Here is a 23,478-nt window from a genome sequence, read left to right on the forward strand (position 1 = left end):
TACTTACTTATGGCCCAACGTAGCTACAAGGGAAACTTGAAAAATAGAATTTTTCTTTGTTATTGTTTTTTGTTATTACTGTTTTTTAAGATGGGTAGAATGGGCCCAGCTAAAATGAACATTCTGTTACACCTTGTGTTTCGCATCTAGTCCTCTTTCTGTCTCACAGGTCTTCCTCCTCTGTATTCCTTCTTTAATGATCCTATGCTTTCTCCCTGCCTGTTGCTAATTATACTATTTTGACTATTCCTGATTTGGGTTCGGCCTATCCGAAAGACAACACTTCACTTCCAACCTCTTGATCTAGAACTAAACACTCCCTGACACAGAAACTATCCTCATGGGGTGAGTTCCCACTTTGATCTATTTCTATCCTGGGAACAAGACAGTCCAAACTTCATAGAAATTCACAAAATCTCAAGTATAGAGAACTCATGAATAATGATGAAAATTTACTTTAAAGATCAGCTGTCTTCAATTTTAGACTAATGACTAATTTCAGAACTTTGGTCATCATTTTGCATTTTTACTATTTTATTTCGAATCTGCTATTAATTGGAGTGTCCTGTTGGTCTTTTTTTTAGATAGTTTAATTCCAGGTGTCAGCTAATAATAATTTTAAAAACCCATAAATACTTCCTCAGGCTTAACAATCACTGTCTTGGTGTTCCCTGCTGAAGGTACTGATAATGAATCCAATAAATAAGTCCTGGAAACAGGGAGGTCAACCCAGGCACAATATCTGATTATCAGATAAATATCAATGCATATGGGGTAACCACAAATCCTAGGAGAAAGACTTTGGATGCTAAGCAAAGATCGAGCATTTCTGAGAATTTTCTCTTTTATGGTTGGTTTTTGTGGGCAGTCTGTGCAGTCAGTAACTACAACTTCCACCACCAAAGCTGTTCATTTTTTCTAAAAATAATACAATGATTTAAAGTTAACAAATCCTAAGATCATAATTATTTTATTCTATAGAGAAACCACCATTAAAACTTCAGTATTTATATACTTAGAACAGAATTAGTAGAATTAGTCTCAATATGGTCCCAACCACTTTGTGTGACTTCAGGCAAGTTACCTCACCGCCTAAGCCTCAATTTCCCAAATAAAATAATAGTAATAATAATCCTATAATCCTATATCAGATGTGTCTCAATTTTTTATTTACATGGCTTCCATAGGTGTATTAGGCCAAAGTATCCAAAAAGAAGGTAAAAAGTCCAAATGACAATAAGCAAGAAGGGAATATAAAGCTAAATTACCTTATAGGGCAAGATAATTCACTGAAAACCTGGGTGTACATTATGCAATCAATTTTTCTTTAGTGATACACTCTGTAGGTGCTTTGCACAATGTCGACTACATTTTAACCAGGGTCTTCTCTAGATAGAACCACCCATTCACCTGGCATATTTGTTTACAAATGCAGATTTCTGGGCTCCACCCTGGATATTTTCATTCAATTGGTTAAGAAGACAACTTTGGAATCTACATTTTAAAAGTGTATCCAAAAGATAAAAAAATAAAATAAAACTTTTCTGGGGTAACTTTGAAAAGTTACTTTGTATTACAGCTTTGTTTTGCTTTCTAATTTTTCATGTTGACCATGTACAGTATTAATTTTTTGAAAGGGAAAAGAAAAACTAATATTTTATTTTTATTAAAAATAAAGCTTTCAGGGCACAGAAAGGCAAACATCACATGTTCTCTCTTATTTGTGGGATCTAAAAACGAAAACAATTGAACTCACAGGCATAGAATGTAGAAGAATGGTTACCCCGAGGCTGGGAAGGGTACTGGGGGCTGTGTGGGTTAGGTGGGCATGGTTAATGGGTAAAAATAAATAAATAAAAAGAATGAATAAGACCTATTATACAAGAGCACAACAGGGTGACTATCGTCAATAATAATTTAACTGTATATTTTTAAATAACTAAAATAATGTAATTGGATTGTTTGTAACACAAACGATAAATGCTTGAAGTGATGGGTACCCCATTCTCCATGATGTGTTTATTTCATCTCACATGCCTGTTTCAAAACATTTCATGTACCTCATAAACATATACATCTACTATGTACCCACAAAAATTAATTTTTTAAAAAATATATTTTAAAAATATTATTAATTAATAAAGCTTCCAGGTTATGTTCTGGAAGAATAGTTTTTGGCTATGTCCAGTACAGAGTTTAATTGACTCACTCATTCCCTTAGGTGCTGGAGCAAACTTAGTTACTTTTTTAGCATACTCTGTAGCCATGTCTACAGGGTACACTTTTGGTCTATCCCCTTTCAGATGAATCCCAATCAATTGACAGGTTTGACATTATTTTCTGAAAATTGCAAGATCAGATCAAGACTTGGGCCCCAGTGAGTCATTTCACCATTAATCTAAAAGCATTAAATGACTAAGGTAGGTTAAAAGTAGATGAAATAGGGGAAAGGTAGAGGGGTTAAGGTTCTTGATTAAATGAAACAGATAAGGATAATATGTAATGTGTATAAATTAGTGTTTTCCAAAATACTTACTTAGAAATTATGATTTAACTTCTTAACTATAAAAAGTATATGTAGTTCCCATTATAAGTTAATACACACACATTAAATATAATTTGGAAAATACTAAAAAGAACAAATTGGTTGCCTATGGACTACGAACCAAAAACAACCACTGTTACATTTCAGTTCTTTCTTTCTTTTTTTTTTAACCACCAAGGCAGACATTTTTATTTTGCTAGGATATACAAATAGAATTACTACAACCATCCACACAGTCTATGATTTCTTTTTTTTTTTTTTTTTTTTTTTTTTTTGAGACGGAGTCTCGCTCTGTCGCCCAGGCTGGAGTGCAGTGGCGCGATCTCGGCTCACTGCAACCTCCGCCTCCCGGGTTCACGCCATTCTCCTGCCTCAGCCTCCCCAGTAGCTGGGACTACAGGCGCCCGCCACCAAGCCCGGCTAATTTTTTTTGTATTTTTAGTAGAGACAGGATTTCACCGTGTTCGCCAGGATGGTCTCAATCTCCTGACCTCATGATCCGCCCTCCTCAGCCTCCCAACGTGCTGGGATTACAGGCGTGAGCTACCGAGCCCGACCCACACAGTCTATGATTTCTAAACATTTAAATATCAATGGTTTCTGGAAGATGCTGTTGTCCTTCATAGTTCATTGAAAGTTCACATCCCTTCTGTGAAAGCCAAACTTTTCTTCAACCTACGAAATTGTCTTTTCAGAAGTCTCATGGAATGTTTTCTTTGCTTCTCCATATTGCTCCTTAATTTGATAGATTTCATTTTCTTTTTCTTTTCTTTTTTTTTTTTTTGAGATGGAGTGTCGCTCTGTCGCTGTCACCCAGGCTGGAGTGCAGTGGGGCTATCTCGCGCCTCCCAGAGTCAAGCAATTCTCTGCCTTAGCCTCCCGAGTAGCTGGGATTACAGGCAACCACCACCTCTCCCGGTTAATTTTTTGTATTTTTAGTAGAGACGGGGTTTCACTATCTTGGCCAGACTGGTCTTGAACTCCTGACCTCGTGATCCACCTGCCTCCGCCTGGCTTCCCAAAGTGCTGGGATTACAGGTGTGAGCCACCACACCCGGCCACACAGATTTCATTTTCTAGTTGAACAATAGTCTGTTCAATCTTGTAATTCTTACTGACCGGGGATCCCCAATTTGACTCCATTTCTCTCAATTTAGATCCAGCGTGAGTTGCATGTTCTTTCTCTGCCCTGTTAAACTATTGAATATGTTTTCTTACCTTCTGAAGTTCTTTCTGTGAATGTTCAATCATATGAACTAGATTTTCATTGTAAACTTTCTAGGCATTACACCCATGCTATGACATTAGTTCCAGATTCTCAATTCTAACTGCTTGCTGCTTTAACTGGGCAATAAAATTGTTTACACATTCTTACCATGCAGTAGTGTCATTTTTTTGATGGGAGAAAGGGGCTGGAAGCTCATATCATTTCATACCGAGCAATTCAATTGGTTGTCAGGCAGCCAGTCTTGCAAATTCATTTCTCATTATGTCAGTCATTATAATGGATTATTTTCCTTCCCCTAATTATTCTCTGGGTTAAATGCTCTCTAGAATTTCAAATGCAGAATAATCTGGGGCTGATAGGCAGCTCAGGTAGTTCTTAGTAGGTGAGTTTGCTCTTCCACCAGCACCCCAGCAGCTTCCCACACACCAGGGGCTTCATAACCTTGATCAAAATACGGCAACGCATCCACCACAACCTCTCTGGCCGCCAAACCTGTGCCTGCCCTTCTGGGGACCTTAGGTTGGCCTGCGTTTTTTCCATTTCAGTTATTTCCATCCCATTTTTAATAATATACATAAAATCACATAAAATGTTATTTTATTTTTCTTACTGCTACTTTTTTTTTTCTCTTTATGGAGGTATAACTGACAAATACAAATTGTATATATTAGGCTGTGCATGGTGGTTCATGCGGTGGGCGGATCACTTGAGGTCAGGAGTTCAAGACCAGCCTGGCTGACATGGTGAAACCTCGTTTCTACTAAAACATAAAAAATTAGCCAAGGGTGGTGGCATATGCCTGTAGTCCCAGCTATTCGGGAGGCTGAGGCACAAGAATCACTTGAACCTGGGAGGCAGAGGTTGCAGTGAGCTGAGATCATACCACTGTTCTCCAACCTCGGCAACAGAGTGAGAATCCATCTCCAAAAATAAATACATACATACATACTTACATACATACATACATACATACATATTGTGTATATTTATATTATACAATGTGATACAAATTATTTTGATATGTATATACACTGTGAAATGATTGCCACAATTAAGCTAATGAATGTGTTTATCGTCTTGCATTGTTACAATGTTTTTTTGGTGCTAAGAACATTTAAGATATACTCTTTTAGTAAGTTTCATGCACACGATACAATATTATTAGCGATAGTTATTATGCTGGACTTATTAATCCAGAACTTATTCCTCCTGCTTAACTGAAACCTTGCTCACTTTGATGAACATTTTCCCACTTCTCTCACCCCCAGCACTCTCCTCTCTCCTTCTATGAATTTAAATTTTTTCAACTCCACATAAAAATGAGATCATGCAGTATTTGCCTTTTGTGCCTGACTTATTTCACTTAGCATAATGTCCTCCAGGTTAATCCATGTTCTTGAACATGACAAGACTTCCTTCATTTTGAGGAGTGAGTAATATTCCATTATGTATACCCTATTTTCTTTATTCATTTTTTGTCCATCTGTTGATGGACACTTAAGTTGATTCCATATGTTGGCTATTGAAAATAACACTGCAATGAACATGTGTATAGATATCTTTTCGACATACTGATTTCATTTCCTTTGGATGTATATCCAAAAGTGAGATTGCTGAATCATATGGTAGTTCTATTTTAAATTTTTTTTTAAGGAAATTTCATGCTTTTCTTCTACAACGGCTATACACACACACACACACACACACACATATATATATATAATTTTTTTCCAGCCTGGGTGACAGAATGAGACTACTCTATCTGAAAAACAAACAAACAAACAAACAAACAATACCAAAAAAAGCCTTTTATCAGATAAATGGCTTGAACATATCTTCTGCCATTCTGTAGGTTGTCTCCTTACTCTGTTGATCATTTTCTTTGGTGGGCAGTATAATTTGTGCTGTATAGTTTGATGCAATTGTATTTATCTAATAAAAGGGTTTTTAAATTTTTTTTATTTTTAGTTGAGATGGGGTTTCCCCATGTTGGTCAGGCTAGTCTTGAACTCCCGACCTCAGGTGATCCGCCCGCCTTGGCCTCCCAAAGTGCTGGGATTACAGGCATGAGCCACCATGCCTAGCTTATTTTATTTTATTTTTTAAGACAGGGTCTCGCTTTGTCACCCAGGCTGGAGTGCAGTGGCACTATCTCGGCTCACTGCAAACTCTACCGCAAGAGCTCAAGTGATCCTCCCACCTCAGTCTCTGGAATAGCTGGGATTACAAGTGTGCACCACTACATCTAGCTAATCTTTATATTTTAGTGGAGACAAGATTTCACCGTGTTGGCCAGGCTGGTCTCGAACTCCTGACCTCAAATGATCTGCTTGCCTTGGCCTCCCAAAATATTGGGATTACAGACGTGAACCACTGCGCCTGGCCTGGTTTTGAGTTGCCTTTTGTATGTGGTATGAGATAAAGGCTTCAGCTTCCCAAAGTGTTGAGATTACAGGTGTGAGCTACCCTGCCTGGCCTCTGTCTTTTACTTTTGAGAATTTGACTATAATGTGTCTTGGTGAAGATCTCCCTTAGTTGAACTCATTTTGTTCATGAATTGTTTTCCTAATAATCATTTAGTTGTCTGTGTTCTCTTATAGCTCCTTGAGCTTCTTTAAGATGATTATTTTGAACTCTTACAAATTTTCAAATAATTACAAATTATTTTGATATACAAATTCATGAAGTTTGTGTTATCTCAATTTATTTTCTATTTATTTTTACTTTTATATTTTGAGATGGAATCTCGCTTTTGTCACACAGGCTGGAGTGCAGTGGCACGATCTGGGCTCACCGCAAACTCTATCTCCCAGCTTCAAGTGATTCTCCTGCCTCAGCCTCCTAAGCAACTGGGATTACAGGCACCCACCACCACGCCTGCCTAATTTTTGTACTTTTAGTAGAGATGGGGTTTCACCATGTTGGCCAGCCTGGTCTCAAACTCCTCAGGTGACCTCAGGTGATCCACCTGCCTCGGCCTCCCAAAGTGCTGGGATTACAGGCATGAGCCACTGTGCCTGGCCGTGTATCTCAATTTTTAAGGTCAGTTATTAGTGCTTTAATTTTTTTACCTTTGGTGGTATCATGTTTCCCTGATTATTATTCTGTGATTCTGGAAGGACCATCTGATGAGTTCATGGGTAGGCTTACTTCTGAAGTCCTCAGATGGGCTGATCTGGTGTCTGGGGTCTGCAGAGGTGGATCTGGAACCTGAGTCTGTGGGTGGTACAGTCCTTAATCCTGAGTCCATGGAGATGGCCTGGCACTGGGGTTCACTGGTGTGGTCCCGGTGACTGGGCCTGCTGGAGAGGGCCTGGAGCCTGAGTCTGCAGGAATAGGCCTACAGCCTGTGTCCACAAGGGCTGACAGGAAGCCCGGGTCCATTGGAGTTAAACTGACCCTGGGATGGGTCTTGAGCCTGAGTCTGCTGGGGAGTGTACTGGTGCTAGTGCAGGCCTGGTGTCTGGGTTCTCGAGGTGGACCTGGTCTACAAGGGCTTGCCTGGTGCTGGGACAGGTCTGGAACCTGAGTCTGCAGAGCTGGGACTGGGTCCTGGGTCCATGGGGGTGGTCCATGGGAGTGATTCTAGAGCCTGGGTCTGCTGGAGCTTGGGGCCACAGATGCCGGCCTGGTGGCTAGGGCCATGGGGGCTGGTGGCATGGCACTGGGGCAGTCCTGGAGCCTGGGTCTGTGGGGCTGGTCTAGAGGCTTGGTCTGTGGTGCCAGCCTAAAGCCTGAGGATGTGGGGGCCAGCCTGGTACTGAGTGAGCTTGGGTCTTTGGGATGTGGGGTCTTGCCTGGAGCCTAGGGGTGCAGGGGGCGGCCTAGAGTCTGGATCCACAGGGACCAGCCAGCCACAAGGGTTCACTGGGGAGGGCCTGATGCTGTGGTTCATGGTAAAACTGGGTGTTCCCTCCTCTTCCTCCCTCAGAAGGCTTGGAAGACATAATGTGGGCAATGTAAAACTGTCCTTCCTACCCTCTTTAATGCATCATTTCTTATTTCTGTGTTCCACCTACATACTGTCATCTCTTACCTGAATTCCTTAGCTCTTATGAAAGTATTTTTGCATGTAGATAGCTATTTAAATTAGTGTTTCTGCAAGGAGACAGGCACTAAAAACTCCTATTCTGCCATCTAGCTGACATCACTCCCAAAACCATACTGTATTTTAAAATGTTCCTCTATGGTCTTAACATTTTATTAATTCATACTCTGGGAAAGTTATTTCCAAATATTTCACCATCAAGTACATTTTTTGATACACATAGACCCTATCCTTTGCATCATGGATCATAGTCAGGAACACTGTGAGTGCCCATCAGAGCTAATCTGTCACTCTGAGTTGATTGCCACAGCTCCTAAGTTAACATGTGATTTAGCCTGCACAGCCCAATTTGAGGTTGACGTTTGTTCTGAAACCTCCTTTACCACTTCTACAGATCCCTTAAATATCCAGGAACCCCATGTTATGACTTAATATTTAGAAGAAAGGGTTTGCTAAGCCAAAATATACTTACCCTGAACCCTGTAAAAATTATCTCTAAGTCTAAATAGATGATATCTACATTAATAAGAGTTCAGAATCAATTTGTCATCTTGCTATAAACTTGATCTTCATCTTAGAACTGGATAATTTACTCATTTAAAATATGCCTTAAGATGGAATCACTCCGGGTTTATTTTTGGATAGCATGTAGGTTCTCTTTAAAAATATAAATTCGACTGGGCACAGTGGCTCACATCTGTAATCCCAGAATTTTGGGAGGCTGAGGTGAGAGATCACTTGAGGCCAGCAGTTCAAGACCAGTCTGACCAACATGGTGAAACCCTGTCTCTACTAAAAATACAAAAATTAGCTGGGTTGGGTGGCACATCCCTGTAATCCCAGCTACTTGGGTGTCTGAGGCACTAGAATCACTTGAACCAGGAAGGCAGAGGTTGCAGTGAGCTGAGATCGGGCCACTGCACTCCAGCCTGGGTGACAGAGTGAGACTCTGTCTTAATAAATAAATACATAAATTCATGGCTAGGTATGGTAGTCACACCTATGATCCCAGCATTTTGGGAGGTCAAGGCAGGAGAATTGCTTGAGGCCCTGAGTTTGAGATCAGCCTGAGTAACATAGTGAAACCTTATCTCTACTTTAAGAAAAGTTAGTGTCCATAATGGTTTCAGTAAGGAACACCAACATCAGTGGTGTCAACCATATTTCTAGCCACATTCTTGAATGTCCTAATGGGGCACTCATAGTAAAACCTAGCCAGCAGGATGAAATGTTAGTAATACTGAAACAGGGTTAAATACAGTTGAGGTCCACGGCTTTTACAATTCATCTTTTTATAGCAGTCTGAATCTTCAAAGTGTTTTGATATCATTAATTTTGATGGACAGAGCCACAGACTGGCTGGAACAAAACGTTTTCTGCCCATTATCATAGCCTCAAATCAGAGCTACTAACTTGGTGTCCTGAAGACTTACTCTAAATGTTCTAAGATAAACAGTTATTGCCAAAGTTACACCCCTGATTGTTGGTTGAGAACACAGAGTGCTTCCAAATTTTTTTTTTTTTTTTTTTTTGAAACGTAATTCCACTCTTGTTGTCCAGGCTGGAGTGCAATGGTATGATCGTGGCTCACCGCAACCTCTGCCTCCCGGGTTCAAGCGATTCTCCTGCTTCAGCCTCCCAAGTAGCTGGGATTACATGCATGTGCCACCATGCCCAGCTAATTTTTGTATTTTTAGTAGAGATGGAGTTTCACCGTGTTGGTCAGGCTGGTCTTGAACTCTTCACCTCAGATGATCCACCTGCCTCGCTTTCCCAAAGTGCTGGGATTACAGGTGTGAGCCACTGCTTCTGGCCCTTCCAAATTTCTTTCTTTCTCTTTTTTGAGTCGGAGTCTCGCTGTGTCGCCCAGGCTGGAGTGCAGTGATGCAATCTCAGCTCACTGCAAGCTCTGCCTCCCAGCTTCACGCCATTCTCCTGCCTCAGCCTACTGAGTAGCTGGGACTACAGGAGCCCACCACCACGCCCGGATAATTTTTTGTAGTTTTGGTAGAGACGGGGTTTCACCGTGTTAGCCAGGATGGTCTTGATCTCCTCACCTCGTGATCCACCCTCCTTGGCCTCCCAAAGGGCTGGGATTATAGGGGTGAGCCACCACGCCCAGCTGCCCCTTCCAAATTTCTAAATGTTTCTTTCCTTCTTCTTCTTCTTTTTTTTTTTTTTTTTTTTGTTTAGAGATGGGGTCTCACTCTGTTGCCCTAGTTGGAGTGTAGTGGCATGATCATAGTTTACTGCAATCACTTCAGCCTCAAACTCCTGGGCTCAAGTGATCCTCTTGCCTCAGCCCCCGAAGTAGCTGGGACTACAGGCATGCACCACCACGCCTGGCTTCAAATGTTTCCAAAGATAGATTTATACTCCATCACAACACACCTCAGTTCACAAAGTAGTCGGAACTCTGAGCCTACAGGTGAGGTGCCGGGGCACAGTGTTAATAAAAGGGAAGATTTCCAGCACAACCTTATAGATATTGCCATTTCTAAGAGTAGGATGACAGAAACGTCATTAACTTTGCGGAGTTCAAAGTTCAAGTCCTATCACTTCCCAGTTTTGCTGACCCTGGGAAATTCAACATTTATGTTGAATTTATACAGCTTCTCCAGTATAAATTAGGTCTATAAATGATACTTATTCATAAGGTAGTTGTGAGAATTAAATGAGGAAACAAATATTAAAGGAACATGCTAAATGAATTCTCTCTGAAAGAGATTGTGGAGTCCAAAAGGACCATTAATAAAAAATGTCATTTATTCATACTCTACTGTTTATTATTACAGAGTCACTAGCCTTAGGGAAACCAGATCTTCAACAGTAAAAGTTACCCAAGTTTCCTGTTTTCTTTTTTTCTTTTCTTTTTTTTTTTTGAGATGGAGTCTCACTCTGTCCCCCAAGCTGGAGTGCAGTGGTGTAATCTCGGCTCACTGCAAGCTCTGCCTCCTGGGTTCACGTCATTCTCCTGCCTCAGCCTCCTGAGTAGCTGGGCCTACAGGCATCTGCCACTACGCCCAGCTAATTTTTTGTATTTTTAGTAGAGATGGAGTTTCACCATGTTAGCCAGGATGGTCTCGATCTCCTGACCTCCTGATCTGCCTGCCTCAGCCTCCCAAAGTGCTGGGATTACAGGCATGAGCCACTGCGCCCAGCCTTTTCCCCTGTTTTCTTTGCACCAAACTGTATCTGAGTTTTAGACTGTGCAAAACAGCCAATTGTTTTGATCAGAGATTAGGTAAGATATGCTTTTCTGGGATGTGTGGTGATTATTCTTTGCTTTGGAAAAAGAAATTAGAGGAGATATTTGAAAATATTTATTGAGTTCCTACTCTGTGCAAGACATAAGTGAGAACAATATGATGTGATTGGTTATGAGCATGGACACTGGTACCTGACTGCATGGGCTGTACCCCTTACTAACTACAGGACCTATAGGGATGTCAGTTTCCTCATCCTAAAATTGGGGTTATGGCTGGGCATGGTGGTTCATGCCTGTAATCCCAGCACTTTAGGAAGCCAAAGTAGGAGGATCTCTTCAGCCCAGGAGTTTGAGATCAGCCTGGGTAACATAGCAAGACTCTGCCTCTACAAAAAAATCAAAAAATTAGCTAGGCGTGGTGGTGCGCGCCTGTGGTCCCAATACTTGGGAGGCTGACGTGGGAGGGTCACTTGAGCCTGGGATGTAGAAGCTAAAATTAGCCATGATCGTTCCACTGTACTCTAGCCTGGGTGACAGAGCAAAACTCTGCCTCAAAATAAATAAATAAATAAATAAAGTTATAATAGTACCAGTTATAAAGATTAAATAAGACCATCTTTGCAAAGTTCCTTTAGTGGAATACATGACACATTTTAAGTCCTACGTGCTTAATAAATTCATTTTGATTATGTTTAGTGTTTGTTTATGTAGATCTTGACTTTTCCCATTGGATTATAAATCCCCTAAGAAATGAATGAATCTCCTAAAGGGAAGGGGAAATGCACATTTCTCTTTACGTTAGATAGTATCCCTACATCTACTCTGTGTTAGATTGTTTCTTATATACTTTATACACATTTAACTCCCATGTTTCTTATATACTTTATACACATTTAACTCCCATCTTCTGTTATAGATGTTATCAACTTTTTATAGACAAAGAAGCTAAATCCCAGAGAGGTTAGGTGAATAAGGTTGTATAGCATTGGAGACAGAATTCACATCTGGTCTAATGCCAAGCCCCGTAATCATAGACCTTAATAGTTATAAAGACATGGAGGGGAGAATCCAGTGCTTGTTGCATAATCACATTCTGCTGTTGTTAAAATCTCTTAGCAACTGTCCTAAAGTGTTTAGTGCGTGTTTCCCAAATACTAAAAAGACATATTTCAATATGGGTTATAGGTAAAAAAGTATTCATTCTACTTTCCAAAAGCAAATATAGATTTATGTCAGAGAAAAGGAATAATTAATAATTATATTTTCAGGGAGGAGGGCAAAGGAGTAGAAGGGACAAAAGGGGAAAAGAAGAGGAAGGGAAGGGAAGCTATTTTGCTGATCTGAAATACTATTAATTTAATTTATAACACGAATGAATATGAACATGCAAGAAGCATCATAAGAAACACAGAATTAGCTTCTGCCTGGAGGAAAGAGGTCAGCAGACAAATAGGTCACAGATTACCAGGAAACACCGACGTTAGTAGACTCAGGTGCAGTCAAGCATAGGAAGCATTCCAAAGACAGATGAGTTTCAAGCAAAATATTAATAAAATAAGGAGTAACAGTAAGGGGAAACTGGAGACCGTTGTCATTGCTGGTGAACTTCAGGTAAGTCTGACAAACCAGCAGCTTTTGGAACTGGGTTTTTATTTTATTTTATTTTTTTTATTTTTGAGACAGTCTTGCTCTGTCACTCCAACTGGAGTGCAGGGGTAAAATCATGGCTTACTGTAGCCTCGAATTCCTGGGCTCAAGCAATCCTCCCGCCTAAGTTTCCCAAGTTGCTGGAAACTACAGGCACATGCGTCCATGCCTGAAAAATGCTATTCAAAGAACTTGCGAAAGATTGGTCCATAAGAAACAGTGTGATAAGAAGAAAGGGAATGAATAGGACAGTTGTTGAATAGACAGGAGGAAAGGAAAAGGGGAAGGAAAAAATGGGGTTAGTGAAGAAGAATATCAAAGGTAAAGAAAAAATCAGGGTCAGTGTGGTGGCTCACACCTATAATCCTAGCACTTTGGGAGGCTGAGGTGGGTGGATCACCTGAGGTCAGAAGTTCGAGATGAGCCTGGCCAACATGGTAAGTCTCTACTGAAAATACAATAAAATTAGCCGGGCATGGTGGTGTGTGCCTGTAATCCCAGCTACATGGGAGGCTGAAGCACAAGAATTGCTTGAACCCAGGAAGTGAAGGTAGCAGTGAGCCGAGATTAGGCCACTGTCCTCCAGCCTGGGCGACAGAGTGAGACTCACCCTCAAAATAATAATAATAATAATAATAATAATAATAATAATAATAATAATAATAAAAACTCAGACCATCTAGTGGGTATTTTAATTTTGTATCTACTACATGCAAAAGACTGAAACTATATGCTCTCTGAGGATACAACAAAATAACAATAAATAACACCACTTTTTGAATGTTTACAAAGTGCCAGGTATTATAATAACAGTTACACACTTTTTTCTGTTTTAACAGCTCACTGAGGTGAGGATCCCAGGCTTGAGAAGTCAATTGCAGCTAGTTAGTGGCAATGAGGGATTTTTAAACCAGGCCTATCTGGTTAAGAAAAACGCACTTTCCTTCTTCTCCTGCCTCATCCTCCCTTCAGCTTTCATAAGATTTTGAAAAGTGCATATACATATTGTGTTAATTATTAAAAAGGATACATATTTATTGTAGGAAAATTGGAAAACACTGTTAACAAAGTAAACAATTAGGTTTTCCTAATCTATGCTCTTTTAAAGAAGTATAAGAGGCAGGTCGTGGTGGTTCATGCCTATAATCCCAGCACTTTGGGAGGCCAAGGCGGGCAGATGACCTGAAGTCAAGAGTTCAAGACCAGCCTGTACAACATGGTGAAACCCCATCTCTAATAAAAATACAAAAATTAGCCAGGCATAGTGGCATACACCTGTAATCCCAGCTACTTGGGAGACTGAGGCAGAAGAATTGCTTGAACCTGGGAGGCAGAGGTTGCAGTAAGCCAAGATGCCACCACTGCACTCCAGCCTGGGCAACAGAGTGAGACTCTGTCTCAAAAAAAAAAAGAAAGAAAGAAAGAAAGAAAAGAAGTATAAGAAAGAGCACTGCTAAAGCATGTAAGAAAAATCCTGTTCTTTCACTCTTATCAACATGGAGTATCATTCTATAAAAAATGTGTTTGATGAAAGAAAAAGGAAACTCATTATTCTTTTAATTTGTGTTTCTCTAATACTACTGAGGTTTTGTGGTTTCTCATGTTTTTGGCCTCTTCTACTTCGTGTGTGTCACACAAATATACCTGCTCTTCATTTTCTTTTGGAATGTCTGTTTCTTACTGATTTGCAAATTATATTAAGAATACTAACATTGTATATTATAGGTAGCAATCTTTTTCTAGTTGTTTCTGTTTTGTTGATAGTACTTTTTGACATAGAGAATCTTTTCATTCTTGTGTAATCAAATCTACTAAACTTTTCCCTTTGCGTTTTCCTCTTTTGTTTTCTTCTCTTTGAAAAGGCTTTCTCCACCCCAAGATTGGCTATATTATCTTCTAATAAGCTGGGTTTTGAAGGAGGTAAGGGACATGGATTGGTCCAGAGAAGGAGGGAAGGGATTTGAGTATTCAAGGCAGAAGCAATGATGGGGCTCATGCAGTCAGATGTGGGGATGAGGCCCAGATCTGAGCAAATAGAAATTGGACTATATCAGCCTATGGAAGACAGACAAGGTGAAGAAAATAGAAAGGCTGGGGGAACTTGAAGCCTGGGCTGTGGAGCCTGGTATTGATTTGTTAAATAGAAAATCAAGATTTATGCCAGCTTTCCCCAAAGGGGAATCCCAGATGGGAAAAGGAGACTATATAAAGATACATTTTCTAGGAGGTACACAAATGCAAGAAGCCAGAAGAGCTAAGACACTGTTGCTGCAATCTAGGCCTCAGGTGATGACATATTAAATGGGCAGGACAGGCTGGAGAAATGGAATGAAAGAGGAAGAGGCAGATATGAGAAGTATTTCTGTAGGGAAAACAACAGAAAATAAATAACTGCAATAAAAACAAAACCAGGACTTTGTAACTGAGTACACTAAGAAGCATACAAAGGAGAGAGTTTTAAAGGTCTCTGATATTTGGAGAAGGAGGTAAGATTTCTATGTTTCAGTGGCAACAGCCAGGTGATCTGGAAGGATAAACTGTGTCAGGCGCAATGCAAAGGAGGAAATCTATGCTTAGTGTTTGGATGCTCTTAATTTGGGTTTGGTGGAATATACACAAATATCTATCCCTCAGCTGAGAGAAGAGAGGGCAGCTCACTAGTTGAATGAAGGAAACTTCAAATTAAGGAGAAAAACTGAGATACTTGATTCTCCCTTCCCCAACACATTACTTTGAGCAAGGCCTGTGCTTGAAGAAGATAAAGCACCTTTCTGTCTCCTTAGGGTATTTGGAACTGACTAATTAATAAGCACAGGGCCTAGGCTGGGTGTGATGGCTCACACCTGTAATCCTAGCACTTTGGGAAGTCAAAGAGGGTGGATCATGTGAGCCCTGAAGTTCAAGAGCAGCCTGGGCAACAAAGTGAGACCTCATCTCTATAAATAAATAAATAAATAAATAAATAAATAAATAAATAAATAAATAAATAGCACAGAGTCTAAAAGGTGTAGTTATGAGAAATGACAACTTCTATGTTAGTGTCAATACTTGTGAGATCCTGTAAATAAGGTTGCCAGATAAAATGCACTGTAACATTTGAATTTCAGATGAGCAATGAAAATTTTTTTGGTATAAATATAACCCAAATGTTGAATGGGACATATTTATACCTATACAATTTTTATTCATTGTTTATCTAAAATTCATTTTTATCTTGGTGTCCTATATTTTTATTTGCTAAATCGGGCAACCCTTCCTATAAAGGGAGATTCCAGAAGTCTTCAAGAGTATGGCAGTTTGTACCAGTGGTTGGTGGAAGTTGAGAAGTGAAAAACACAGCAGGAAATTTCAACTTCCCAAAGAAGAGAAGATGCCAGTGAAGCAGGAGGAAGAGATGATAAATATGACACAGATAAATTAATCAATTGATGTTTCTTCAGCATCTGCTATGCATTCTGCTGGGTACTTTGGGGGCTTGATCAAGGAGATTACAGTGAGTTGTAGATTAATTCCTATAGGCAGTCACTGTACAAATATGTATTGTGACCATACTATGTGCTGGGTTCAGGCCTTGGTACTAAATTGTCAAATAAAGAAGATAGACCCCGTCTCTACTAAAAAATACAAAAAACTAGCCGGGCGAGTTGGCGGGCGCCTGTAGTCCCAGCTACTCGGGAAGCTGAGGCAGGAGAATGGTGTGAACCCGGGAGGCGGAGGTTGCAGTGAGCCGAGATCGCGCCACTGCACTCCAGCCTGGACGACAGGGCAAGACTCCGTCTCAAAAAAAAAAAAAAAAGAAAGAAAAGAAAAGAAAAAAAGAGAAGATAGAGCTGGAGCTTACAAAAAAAGGGGGGACACTAGACTAACTCAAGAAAAACATTCAAAGAACAATTAGAGGTGAAACCTATTTGGAAACTAAAAATGTGACTTCTGCAGGGCATGCTGTTTCACCCCTGTAATCCCTACAACTTGGGAGGCTGAGGCAGGATGTTCACTTGATTCCAGGAATTTGAGGATATAGTGAGCTATGATTGCAACACTGTATTCCAGTCTGGGTGACGAAGTGAGACCTTGTCTCAAAAAAAAAAAAAAAGTCTGCCTTTTAAGAGCAACCGGGTGAACTTGGAAGATGTGTCTCCTCTACAATGGTGACTTTGCTTAGCTTCAAGAAGCAGCCATAATTCAAAGGAAGTGGCAATAAACTGAGGGTCACACATTAATTAAGGAATGGAGGGTTTTAGCCAAGCCTTGAGTCACTCAAGCTTTTTTGCATGACAGCACACTGCTGCTGTAAGAAATAGCTCAGGAAACATGCTAACTATTTGCATTGGTATGAGGATGAAAAGTCTGCTGTCACTACTGAGCAAAAGCATTCTTCCTCTAGCCCCTCTTTTTCCTTCAAATTATTGGATCCCTTAAAAAAGATTTCTTATGTGAAAATGTTGAGGGTACAGGTGAGCTTTTCTGATCAGGGTGAGATGGTGAAAGATTCCTTGCTTGACTGGCCTGGGACAGCTGACTTTGAACTTTTTTTGTGTCAGAGTTCTCCTTTATGTCCCCTTCTACCCTGAAATGTCAGTGGCCTGGCATCTGAGATAAGTGTGGCTGGTAGGTCATGAGACCTCTGCAGCCCATCTCATGGAAACCTGGCACCTTACCTTACAGGACTATATGTACTTTCTTAGGGCAAGACTATTACAGGGCCAGACTAAAGGACTTGCTACGGTTAAGAGTGTCACAATTTATAAAGGGCTGTAAACCCACATTATTTCTCTTAGTACTCAGAAAAATCCTGGGACTCATTTTCAGATGGGGAATCCAAATCTCAGAGATGATATGTGATTAGTTCAAGTACACATTGCCTGAAAGTGTTAGGGTCAGAACTGGGGGCCTAGATTCTTCTAATCCTAAATCTCATGCTGTCTCCACATCACAGGTGCTTGTCTTCTAGGCAATTCCTTGTAAACATAGCCATAAAACACTGCTTCTGGCAACAGTCTGGGAACTCTGGTGGATATGAGAAATTATTGTCAAGGGATTGGCCTCTCTTTCTGTTCTTTCTCTGATAATAGAAACTATCATTGGCTGAGTGTGGTAGCTCATGCCATAATCCCACCACTTTGGGAGGCTGAGGCAGGAGGATTGCTTGAGGCCAGGAGTTTCAGACCAGCCTGAGACCTTGTTTCTTTAAAAATAAAAATAAAAAAGCAGAAAAAAAGATTATTTACTAAGCACATTCTGTGTACTATGCATCATTGTGGTAAGTAATTAACAGTAACCGTCTATTTAATCTTACAATCGTGTGTGAGTGTGTGTGTGTGTGTGTGTAGTTGTATATGTGTATGACTTGCTCAGTCTCACCTACTAGTAATTGACTGGGCCAGAATTCTAGCATTCTAGCCTAGGATTGTCTGACCCTAAAGCCACTATTATAGACTTTCATTTTCTTCCTTCTAAAGTTTCTCTCACAAACATGCTTTCATGTTTAAATTTTAAAATTTCTTTCCTATATGTTTTCTTCTGTCACAAATATAAAACAGTTCAAAACTATGATCCCTCTCAAATTTATTTTACAAAATGAAGTCTAAACTTAAGGGTTCTTTTGAGGATCGTAGTTTTGTACTCTTCTATGTCTGTGGCCAAGAAAATCATTTGCAAACGTGTTTTTAGGGTCATGTTTATACTTCTGTTGTAGGTCAAGATATGTTTGTTTAAACTAAGGTCTCCAAAGCTTAACCATTGATTTATTCAGACTTTAAACTGTTTCTTTCTAAAGCAATATGAGACCTGCTCATCCCCAAGACTGTTACAGCCTTTCTAGTCCCCAACTTTAATAGTCTACCACAGTTTCTCAATTAGATGTGTGTGGCACATTTTTTTTGGACTTTGGATATAATTTTCAGGATTGATATCTCAAGGAAGTCTCAGGTTTTTGTTTACATCCTCTCATCTTCCAATGAAGACCTTCTGTGGATTTTCCTGAAACTTTAAGGTGAGGAATGAAGTAGCAATGAAGATAGGGGGACTAGAGCAGAAATGAGTGCGGGTGCAGCTCCTGACTGGGAACATCCAGACCAGAGCTCCTGTGTGCTCACCCCTCCATTTATTTGATTAACAAGTACTTACTGAACAACTGCAGTGCCTACATACTAGCTGTACAGGAACTCTGACCATTTCCTCCTAACATATAAGGATAGACAGACAAGTCGACAGGCTGTTTTCAGTTTCTTCTTCCTACACAAAATGCCTGCAAAGAATAGAGGGTCAGTACTCCTGATCTCCAGGCTGAAGACTGTTGAATTTTTTTTTTTTTTAAGCTCACCTATGGGTTTTTACCATTTGCTTGGTGATGTACTAAATATTTTTATGTTTTTTGTGTGTTCATTTGTTTGTTTGCTTGTTTGAGACGGAGCCTTGCTCTGTTACCCAGGCTAGAGTGCAGTGGCACAATCTTGGCTCACTGCAACCTCCGCCTTCATGTTCAAATGATTCTCCTGCCTCAGCCTCCCAACTAGCTGGGACTACAGGTGTATGCCACCACGCCTGGCTAATTTTTGTATTTTTAGTAGAGATGGGGTTTCGCCATGTTGGTCAGGCTGGTCTCAAACTCCTGACCTCAAGTGATCCACCTGTCTTGGCCTCCCAAAGTGCTGGGAATACAGGCATGAGCCACTGCCTCCTGCTCTACTAAATATTTTTATATTCATCATCCAAGATTCTGTTTCTTTCCCTGTAAAATAGAAGTAGCTCCCTCATGGGTTTATATTAATGAGATGATGATAATAATAGCTACAATTAGTTGACAGGAACCTTGTGTCAGGCACCATAGTAGGCATGGCAATTATTTCATCTAATCCTTATGAAAATCATGAGGTGGGTATCCTTGTTAGCCACATTTTGCAGATAAGCACACTGAGGGTCAGACAGATTAAGAATATTGCCCAAGCCCATACGGAAAATAAGTGACAAATTTGGACTCTAATCTAGGTTGGTCAGAGGTTGAAGTCATATATTGAACTACTGAGCCATGGTGACTACATAAGAAAAGTATAAAGAGTTTCGAATGCACTGTTTGGCAATGGCTGCTGTCTATTGTCTATCTGAAACCCATTTTGCAACACTATAGATAAATGGGTTTTAAAATCAAAATTAAACTTTTTCTCTGTTAAACAACATGGATAGGTCCGTTCTTGACCAAACAAACAGAAAAACAAGGCCATTTTTAGGGACTTAGAAACTGAAAGTGAATACATTTCCACTTCATGTTTCCTCTTTGCTTTCAATAATTCTTTTTTGCTTTTTGAGACAGAGTCTCGCTGCCACCCGGGCTGGAGTGCAGTGGCGTGATCTCGGCTCACTGCAACCTCCACCTCCCGGGTTCAAGTGATTCTCCTGCCTCAGCCTTCCGAGTAGCTGGGATTACAGTTGCGCGCCACCATGTCCAGCGAGTTTTTGTATTTTGAGTAGAGACGGGGTTTCGCCATGTTGGCCAGGCTGGTGTTTCGTTAATTCTTGTTTATTTATTTATTCTTTTTTTCTGGTTAAAGATAGGTCTTGGTGACCTTTGGAAGTGGCCTTGAAGGGGAAAAATTCACTGAAGGACTACATATAGCCTGAAATGAAGGTGATAAGGGCAGAGAGTAGGAAGATAATGAATATTTATTTATTTCATGTATTTATTTTAAAATTCTGGCCTTTATCCAGATGAATAATTAAGGTCCTCTATATGCTTGTCATCTTAAGTATGTTATTCACTCATTTTGCTCAACAAGATTTATTGTTGGTGGAGGCTGGGTGTGGTGGCTCATGTCTGTAATTCCAGCACTTTGGGAGACTGAGGTGAGAGGATCACTTGAGACCAGGCCTCGAGACCAGCCAGGGCAACACAGTGAGACCCTACTGTACAAAATAATTTGTTTTTCTTTTTTGAGACAGAGTCTTTCTCTGTTGCCCAGGCTGGAGTGCAGTGGTATGATCTCTGCTCACTGCAACCTCTGCCTGCGGTTCAAGCGATACTCCTGTCTCAGCCTCCCAAGTGTCTGGGACTACAGGCACGCACCACCACACCTAGCTATTTTTTGTACTTTTAGTAGTGGGGTTTCACTATGTTGGTCAGGCTGGTCTTGAACTCCCAACCTCAGGTGATCCGCCCACCTTTGCCTCCCAAAGTGCTGGGATTACAGACATGAGCCACCATGCCCGGCCAATAAATTTTTTAAAAAGTAGTCGAGCATGGTGACCCATGCCTGTAGTTACAGCTACTTAGGAGGCTGAGGTGGGGGGATGGCTTGAACCCAGGAGTTTGAGGCTGCAGTAAGCCTTGATTGTGTCACTACATCCCAGCCTGGGCAACAGAGCAAGACCCTATCTCAAAAAAAAAAAAAAAAAAAAAAAAGGTTTCTTGTCCCTGGAACTGTGCTGATGATGACCTATCAAATTTCCACAAGAATATTGCAAAATGATGACCCAAAACCTTGAAGAAGTGAAGTAACTTGCCCAAGGTCACATGACTGGTTGTTGACAGAAGCTAGTTTTAAACTCAGGTTAATCTGCTTTCTATCTGTGCTATTTCCATTATACCATTCTGCTTTGTCCCAGTGATCCTAGGGAAGGAATTCTCTGAGATTCTAAGTTAATAATCCCAAAGGTTGAGTCTAAATTGATAGACTCACCTCCCCACTGTTCTTCCATTGGCTGACTCATGCTTTCAGAGAAGCTGGGAAGTTAGGGGAGACCAATAAAAGAGTGTGTTTCTTACAGATTCAGGAAACTAAATATTGCTTTAAGCACTGTTCTAGAAAATTCCCAGTAACTTTAGAGTGCCCTTTAAGAGCTTTTAATGCTCTGGAAAGTCTCTCAATACCAGTTTTCCAGAGGCTGGACACTTTGCCGTTGAGTGTAGTGTTTGCAGCACATTGCAGGGGCAGGTCACTAGAGCTAGTGGGGACACATTCATCACTGACATGTGATGGGAATCCTCCAGGGGCAAACAGGCTGAGGCCAACTTCTGCTCTGAGCAGTCTAAATGGAGCTAGAAACAAGAGCCATCTAGTAAAACCTTTCACAGGATAAAGTGCAGAGTCTGTTTCACACTTAGCCTTGTCAGTTCTATGGAGAGGCAAGTGTTTGTAGGAAGTTTTGAATTCTTCTCTCATGCCCTGGAAAACCAAACACCATCAAAGAAAACAACCTGCTCCTGAATTCTGCAGCTGTAGTTTTTACACTCACCATCCTGTTTTTTCTTTCTTAAATTGCTTGGTGTGATGAGGACACAAATCAAAATGGTCTACCTTTTAGAAAAGATGGCAGATTGTGGCATTTACATCTCATAAATATCTGATTGCTTAAAGAAAATCATCTAACTGTTCAAGTCAATAAACTTTTACTGAACACTTGTCACATGCCAGTCATTGTGATAGTGGCTGATGATGAAGTGATGGGTGGCTCTTCTCCTCAAGAAGCTCTCAGTCTAGTGGGGAAACAGCACAGACATGAGTGATACTTGGAATACAATGGGGTATCTTTTACAGCTGAGATACTTTCCAGCCAGGCTGCAGGGAGCTGGTGCCAGATAGGCCTGGATTCATAATGCCTATTGCTTCTAACAATACATGGACCTCAGCCAGATACTCAATCTCATCCATCATCAATTTGCCTTTCTGTTAGAGATAAACAATGCCATCTCACAGGACTGTTTTGAGATGCAATAGACATCAGGATTGATATATGAGATTTACCAGACTCATCATCAAGGTGATCTGCCATAACTTGCTTAACCATTGCTCTGTGCCTGATGAAAAAACTTTGCCAGAGTGGTCTCTCTACCACTCCAAATCCCTTGTCCCTCGCTCACATCCTCAATGGCAACCACTCCCTTTAACTCCTGTATATCACTCCAGAGATATTTTAATACTTAATATATATGTACATATTTTTTAAAATTGTATAAAGATTATAACATACTACATACATTGCTCTGCACTTTGCTTTTAAACTTTATTTCAGAGCTCTTTCCATATCACTTTTTTTCCGAGACAGTTTCCTTCTGATGCCCAGGCTGGAGTGCAGGGGCGCCATCCCGGCTCACTGCAATCTCTGTCACTTGGACTCAAGTGAGTCTTGTGTCTCAGACTCCTGAGTAGCTGGGATCACAGGCGTGCATCACCACGTCCAGCTAATTTTTGTATTTTTAGTAGAGACGGGGTTTCACCATATTGCCCAGGCTGTTCTTGGAACTCCTGGCCTCAAGTGATCCGCTTGCCTTGGCCTCCCAAAGTGCTGGGATTACAGATGTGAACCAGTGCACGCAGCCTGCATTATTCTTTTTAATGGCTCTGTAGGATTACATTTTATGGATACACTGCAGTTTACATAACCATTACCCTGTTGATAGGCATTTTGGCTATTTCCCATCTTTTGGGATGCTTATGTTATGATACTGCAATGAATGTTCTTTGTATATATCTTTGCATGTGTATTTCTGTAGGATAAATTAAAATGCTGGGTCAAAATTTTGGTCATTCTTTTTTTTTTTTTTTTTTTTTTTTTTTTTTGTGAGATGGAGTCTCACTGTGTCGCCCGGGCTGGAGTGCAGTGGCCGGATCTCAGCTCACTGCAAGCTCCGCCTCCCGGGTTCACACCATTCTCCTGCCTCAGCCTCCCGAGCAGCTGGGACTACAGGCGCCCGCCACCTCGCCCGGCTAGTTTTTTGTATTTTTTTTAGTAGAGACGGGGTTCCACAGTGTTAGCCAGGATGGTCTCGATCTCCTGACCTCGTGATCTGCCCGTCTCAGCCTCCCAAA

At 40.7% G+C, this 23,478-nt stretch overlaps 1 pseudogene; it reads right to left on the reverse strand.

The window, feature by feature from the left end:
* Nucleotides 1-265: 265 nt before the first annotated feature.
* On the reverse strand, nt 266-22,456 carry LOC104662006 (annotated as a pseudogene).
* Nucleotides 22,457-23,478: the final 1,022 nt, after the last annotated feature.

The sequence above is a fragment of the Rhinopithecus roxellana genome, chromosome 15 (assembly GCF_007565055.1).
Source record: "Rhinopithecus roxellana isolate Shanxi Qingling chromosome 15, ASM756505v1, whole genome shotgun sequence".
Classification (NCBI taxonomy): domain Eukaryota; kingdom Metazoa; phylum Chordata; class Mammalia; order Primates; family Cercopithecidae; genus Rhinopithecus; species Rhinopithecus roxellana.